The 6051-nt window shown below is 40.5% G+C and overlaps 1 long non-coding RNA gene across 1 annotated transcript; it reads right to left on the reverse strand.

Annotated features, from left to right (window-relative positions):
* Positions 1 to 470: 470 nt before the first annotated feature.
* Positions 471 to 1883, reverse strand: LOC111257808. Its single transcript, XR_002678364.1, has 3 exons — positions 1689 to 1883; positions 991 to 1504; positions 471 to 851 (listed from the first exon to the last, which is right to left on the reverse strand). It is a non-coding gene; the product is annotated as an uncharacterized LOC111257808 (long non-coding RNA).
* Positions 1884 to 6051: the final 4168 nt, after the last annotated feature.

Genomic DNA, 6051 nt, shown 5'->3' on the forward strand with positions numbered 1-6051 from the left:
TTGCTCCGTTCCACCTCTCAAGCTCATCTCTTCCTGCGTGCTCCCCTGTGCTCTCCTTGTAAGCGTCGACGCCATATCACCTATGTCTTGAGACATAAGAGATTATGAGATTTCATTAATCACATTATTTTAACATTATTTTAAGTATGACCAAGTTCATAGAGTCGTATTACTATGAAAATATATTTCATAATGAATTAATTATGCTTATTTGGTATTGTAGATATAATTTTTCTTTTCTATAAATTTGGTTAACTGAGAAGAGTTTGACTTATCCCTTATAATTTAGAACATAGGGAATATAAAATAAAAGCTAGAACCTGCAATTTCTAGCTAAAACAAACAGTTGTAAGAAAAGTATATAGTTTTATTATTCATGTTCTTGGCTGCCACAGTTACTGAGCTATTTCAAACATATCTCTCTACAGTGGCTCAGTTTCTGTACCAAGAATTAAATTTATGACAAGTAGCATTCTAAATTCATACTTTGTGCACACAGTGATCTAGCTATAAGCACTGATGCCATGCAAAAATCAATAATATACTACAACACCACAATAAAGACAGCATCTCATTCTGCCTTCCGCAGTGAATGGGTTCAATATGTACTCCTTCATACCACACAGTAGGCCGATGGTTTCGTGTAATATTCCGGGTCACGTTGGAGCGGGTTCCTGGACAATTCTATCATTTACAAAATCAAGAACTACCTCCATGGTGGGGTGGTCTCCTGGATTTTCTTTGATGCAATACGTTGCTAATTTGATGCAGCTTCGTATCCGTCTTAAATAACAGGACAATATTGGGTCTTCAAGTTCCTTTTCCTTGAGCGTTTTATACCAAACCCAAGCCTGGATAGGTCAAAAGAAAGCTTTTCTTATCAATAGCCAACAATGTTTATCATACAAATCCAAATTTTTAAATATGCTAGGTAGAATTAGTCATAAAATGACTTAGTTGTGGCTTAGGCAGGCATAAATAATCACTTACATGGTCAATTAATGATTTGAAATCGGTTCTCTGTCCCTCTTGAGAGAAGCTCGATCCTGTAATAATCTCAAGAACTATAAGGCCGCAGCTGTACACATCACTGTCCACGGATGCCTCACCCGAAACAACATATCCGTGAGCTCTATAACCCCTGAAAAACCAATGCATTATAAAGAAAACATGCTAGTCAAAGCAAAACTGAACATCTCGTAAATACGTGCAAGCATGGATGGTCAAGTATATGTGATACTATCTTACATTGGGACTAATTCTTGCACCGCTCTTGCCTCAGCAGATTTCTCTATTACTCTAGAGATTCCGATAGTGATTATCTTAGGATTCCAATCAGAATCCATGAGGATGTCGCTTGGTTTTAGACCCCCACTGAAAGGATCTCCCCATGGCATGAACTTCTCATGTATATATGAGACACCCTTGGCTATCCCTTTAATTACTTGGAAGCATGAAGACCAGTAGAGTGATAATTCCACTCTTGTATTTCTTGGAAGCAAGTCTACAGTCACGTGAAATTGACAGAATTATATTAGATGCCGCAAAAATATTTCATGCAGTTAGAATAAATAATAACAGCAACTCACATATGGAGACTTCATGTCTCATGCATTAGTTTGAACAATGTGGACAGACCAGTTCCAAAAACATGAAAAATAGAATAAGTTGTGGGAACTGGGTCATACGAAAGTAATTGATGAATGTGTCCAATCTTCGATTTGGCATGTCTTCATAGACCAAAATAGCCTTTTCTTCAATGCAGTATCCTTTGCATCTAACTACATTTTTGTGCTCAAGCACTGCAAGATCCATAAATCCCTGAAGGATAGTGGATGTTGGGGAACAGTTAAATTTTTTGACTAAAACTTCCTGTCCACGGAAACGGCCCTGAAAATTCAGTTCAAATGATGAAGATCAGCAAATCTTTTGACCTTTCACCCTTCAAGAAAAGCATCGAGAGTATAAAGTGAAAAGGGTGAATATTAATCAAGCAACATATGCTTTTATTACCTTGTAGATGGTGGCAGATCCAACAGACCAAATTCGTTTTGCACTTGAGAAGTTATCTGTGGCACCCACCAGATCATCAAATTTGAATCTTTTGAAGTCCGCTGTCGAAACAACATATACAACATAGAAATCCTTAGTTGCTTGCCAATTAAATAAGAAATACATCCTCAATTACTTTGAAATAGAATGATTAAACTTTGGTAGGGGTATTGAATTGGTGCTCCCTAAGGGTTACACTGACCGTATCTTAGAAAACTAGTTCAATTAACTCAAGTAAAGAAGGCCAGTGGTGACCCTTAGGGGCACTAATTCGCACCCCCTAAATTTTGGAATGCCCTTATAAACCTAATGGCTAATCATTACCAGTGCCTCCTGCTACTGCTGGTGGTGGTGGAATTGGAGCTCTAATTATTTGCCTGGTCACTTCACTCCTGGCAATGCCAACACCACGGAAAGGGGTGTTTTTAGATGTCGTTAGTCATGCATATTCAGATGAAAAAGAACAAGTGCTAGAAAACTCTGTCTGACTGACTCTGACCTAGCATCACGGTGTTCTAAATGGCAAGACTTGGACTCACTGCCACCCCTGCACTCTGAAGAGAACAACAAATTAACTGGTGCGTTACAGTAATTAGCATAAAGCTAGGGCCAAAAGTTGAAATTTCCGGTGTGGTCTGATCATATACCTTTAGGGATAAGAAAAATCAACAAGCAATGCATCCACAGGCAGATAATAATCAGCGCACTTCTCTGATAGGTAAGTATACTGTACACTGTACTCCATCCCTTTCTTTTAATTATATGGCATATTAGGTGTTAAAAATATGTTTAAAAGTAAACTTTGACCAATAACTTCTTAAACAAAATGCTCCTATATACCACCAATATGTTTTGGGCATCGACACAGTTTTTCAGAGTACTTTAACTACATATTTGCTATATGATATTCTAAAGCATAACGAAATTAAACTATACTATTACAGAACTATATATGTAGGTTTCAAGACAAATGAAGTCACATTTTTTTTCAAATATTGAAACACAATATATACAAGGAGTCTTGTATGTTTGTATGGTTGATTGGACCGCAACCCAATTTAAGATAGCATTACCAATTGCTAAAAATCAATAGTGTATCAAGATCCGTGAAATGTGAATCTAGTGATGCACCTTCAGTGTACTAAAAATATGCGTGTTTTTTGACAAATATAGTTGGTCGAGGTTGACCCTTTTTCAATCAATAGTGTATCAACAAAGGAAGTAGCTCAACAGGGCAAGGTCAACGGCTGAAAGGAATGAGTTATCTGTACCTGAGGTTGTGGGCGTGGATGAGGATGACAAGGGGCACATGCATATCGAACATGCTGCTGCAGCTCCCTGTGGAGAATATTCATGTCGGCGAGAATCTCCACGGCCTTGTTGACGAGATCTCGAACTTGCTGCCGCTCTTCTTCGAGATTCTCCGTGGAGATGCTAACCAGATCTCGGAATCGCTTCCCTTCGTCGTTGAGAATCTTCATGACCGTGTTGACATCGCGAACTGCTGCTGCTGTCCCTCGTCGAGAATCGTTATGGCCTCAAGGAGGAGGATCATGTTGGAGTCGATGTCATCCATTGCCGTGCGCAGTTTGCTTGGCGATCTTCCTGGCTTGAAGACAGCTGGGCAACATGCCCTCGCTCTCCTGCGAGTTGACGAGCCTGCCGCGCAATCTCGTGGCAGTTCTTTGATCTCCCTTAGCACCATTTTGCATCGTCGGGTCCTGCATCATCTCCGGCCTTCTCTCTTCATGTTTGACCAACAGTTTGCCGGCGAGATGCGCGCAAATCCCAATCTTGCGGCACTCATCCTTGTTCTCCTTGACCGTCTCCACTAACTTCTTGAACTCTAGTGCCAGTTGAACGATATGGACTGGGGTGGGGATCAATAAATACATCGCCCGCAATCGCCTCACCTCCCCTGATGTCCACGATGAACCAACAAATCATAGCAAGTGATGAAGTGGGAAAACGATTCAAGACCTTGGTGGAATGAAAAAACCAAAATAGTGACATGAGTTTCTTGCCTGAGTCAGCAATCAGAGAATGAAATCGGCGCCTAGGGTCTGCAGAGCACCGCAGACCTGGGTGAGGGCGACGAGAAGCGGCGGCGGCGAAGGAAATGTGTTGGCGGCGATAGGGCAAGGAAAGAAAGAAGGGATCGCTCGACACCTCTTCCGAACGAGAGGGTTCCATCCCATTTTTTTAAAAATAAAAAACTGGTGGATTCAAGGTTCTCCTCTTAAGGCCGTTCCCAACTAAACATGCATTTCGTATTTTCATGTGTTTCACACGAAGAAATCCAAATGAAAGTAAAGCTTAGAGAACACGCATTTGCATTGGAGATGTATGGCATGACGCTCTGTCGATTACCACTACAATATAAAAAGGCTGCCCTGATCTCTGCGTTGTGACTCTAAGCCTCGCACCTATTTTGCTGTCTTGGACCATTTACCACCGCTCGGATTGCAGTAGGACGAACACAGCAAGCGATCCAGGAAGAAGGTTGAGGGGAGGAAGAAGAGAAACGAAGAGCAATTCAGTAGCAATTTCTCACATTGTCGATACTCGCAGGAAGCGATATCGTCTCCAACGTTTTTTCTATAGGGTAAGCCTCAGATGGGCCTTCACACACACGCCACAACCCAGACCCAAGGCCCAAACGACAACACCACAGCACTCACTACGGGAAACCTTAAATTTGCCGAGTGTTTTCTTTTTGCCGAGTGTTTTTTTTCGGACACTCGGCAAACAAGCTCTTTGCCGAGTGCCAAGCCAAAAACACTCGGCAAAAAAAAAAACACTCGGCAAATCGGGGCTTTGCCGAGTGTCAAATAAAAAACACTCGGCAAAGCCCCCTCTTTGCCGAGTGTCAAAAAAAACACTCGGCAAAGAGGGGGGTTTGCCTAGTGTTTTTTTTTACACTCGGCAAAAAAATAATTTTTTTTTCTCTTTTCACCATGAAATTTTTTCTACTCCCCACATACAACATGTGGTACTCCATGTTAAAATTTGGTATATTTTTGAATTTATTTGCTATATTTATTTAATTAATTGCATTTCAAGGGAATTTTTGGTATAAGTCAAATTTGAACTGCAAGTGATTCAAATTATGGAATAAAATGAGTAGAAAAATGATATTCATGTTATTTGGACCAATTTGAGACCTGACCCATGAAATGAAAAGAAATTTCGAACATCTTGTTCAGGAAACACGACCATGAACGTGTGGCAGTAGTATTTTTAAATTGTAAAAAAAAACAATCAAAGTCTGAAAATTATGAGATTTGCCATGATGTGATGATATAATACGTGGAGGCTGTGGAAAAAAATTGAGAAGGTTTTGCACATTTCATCATGTACGATGATTACAAACCGACGCATCTCAGAAGAAGAATAGTAACTTTGAGAAGGATTCGATAAAATTTAGAGTCGAAGTGACGGTCGAGTTTGGTTTGACTACAAAACTTTTTGTATAGTCAGTAGAGAACCTATATTGGTTCGTGTGAAAATTTGGTATTTTTTTGAAACTGTTAGATATTTTTTAAATTTTTTTCAAAAAACATTTGCCGAGTGTCCTATGGTGGACACTCGGCAAATCAACCGTTTACCGAGTGTCCACGTAGGACACTCGGCAAACAGACGGCCCAGAAATTAAAACCCCCCTCCCCCGGCCGGCCCGGCCCCGTCCTCTGGCTCGGCATCAGCACGCCAAAATGAAGAAATCTGCATCTCCTGAGGGAAAATTTGTCTGGAATAAACTGGGCCATATTAGAATTGGAACACATCCCGTGGAAGCCCAGAGAGCTTTCCTAATTCCGTGCTCAGTTGTCATTTCTAAACTGTGAACCTGAACAACCTAATGTTCAAAATGTTGATTGCAGCTGGTATTCAAAAACAAAATTACCCCCTGAAACAGATTGACTGATTCCTTTTCTTTTTCAGTTACTTTTGGAATGTATAGTGCTGAATTGATGCTCCATAGAGTAGGGACCATAGATA

Source organism: Setaria italica, chromosome VII (genome assembly GCF_000263155.2).
Source record: "Setaria italica strain Yugu1 chromosome VII, Setaria_italica_v2.0, whole genome shotgun sequence".
Lineage (NCBI taxonomy): Eukaryota > Viridiplantae > Streptophyta > Magnoliopsida > Poales > Poaceae > Setaria > Setaria italica.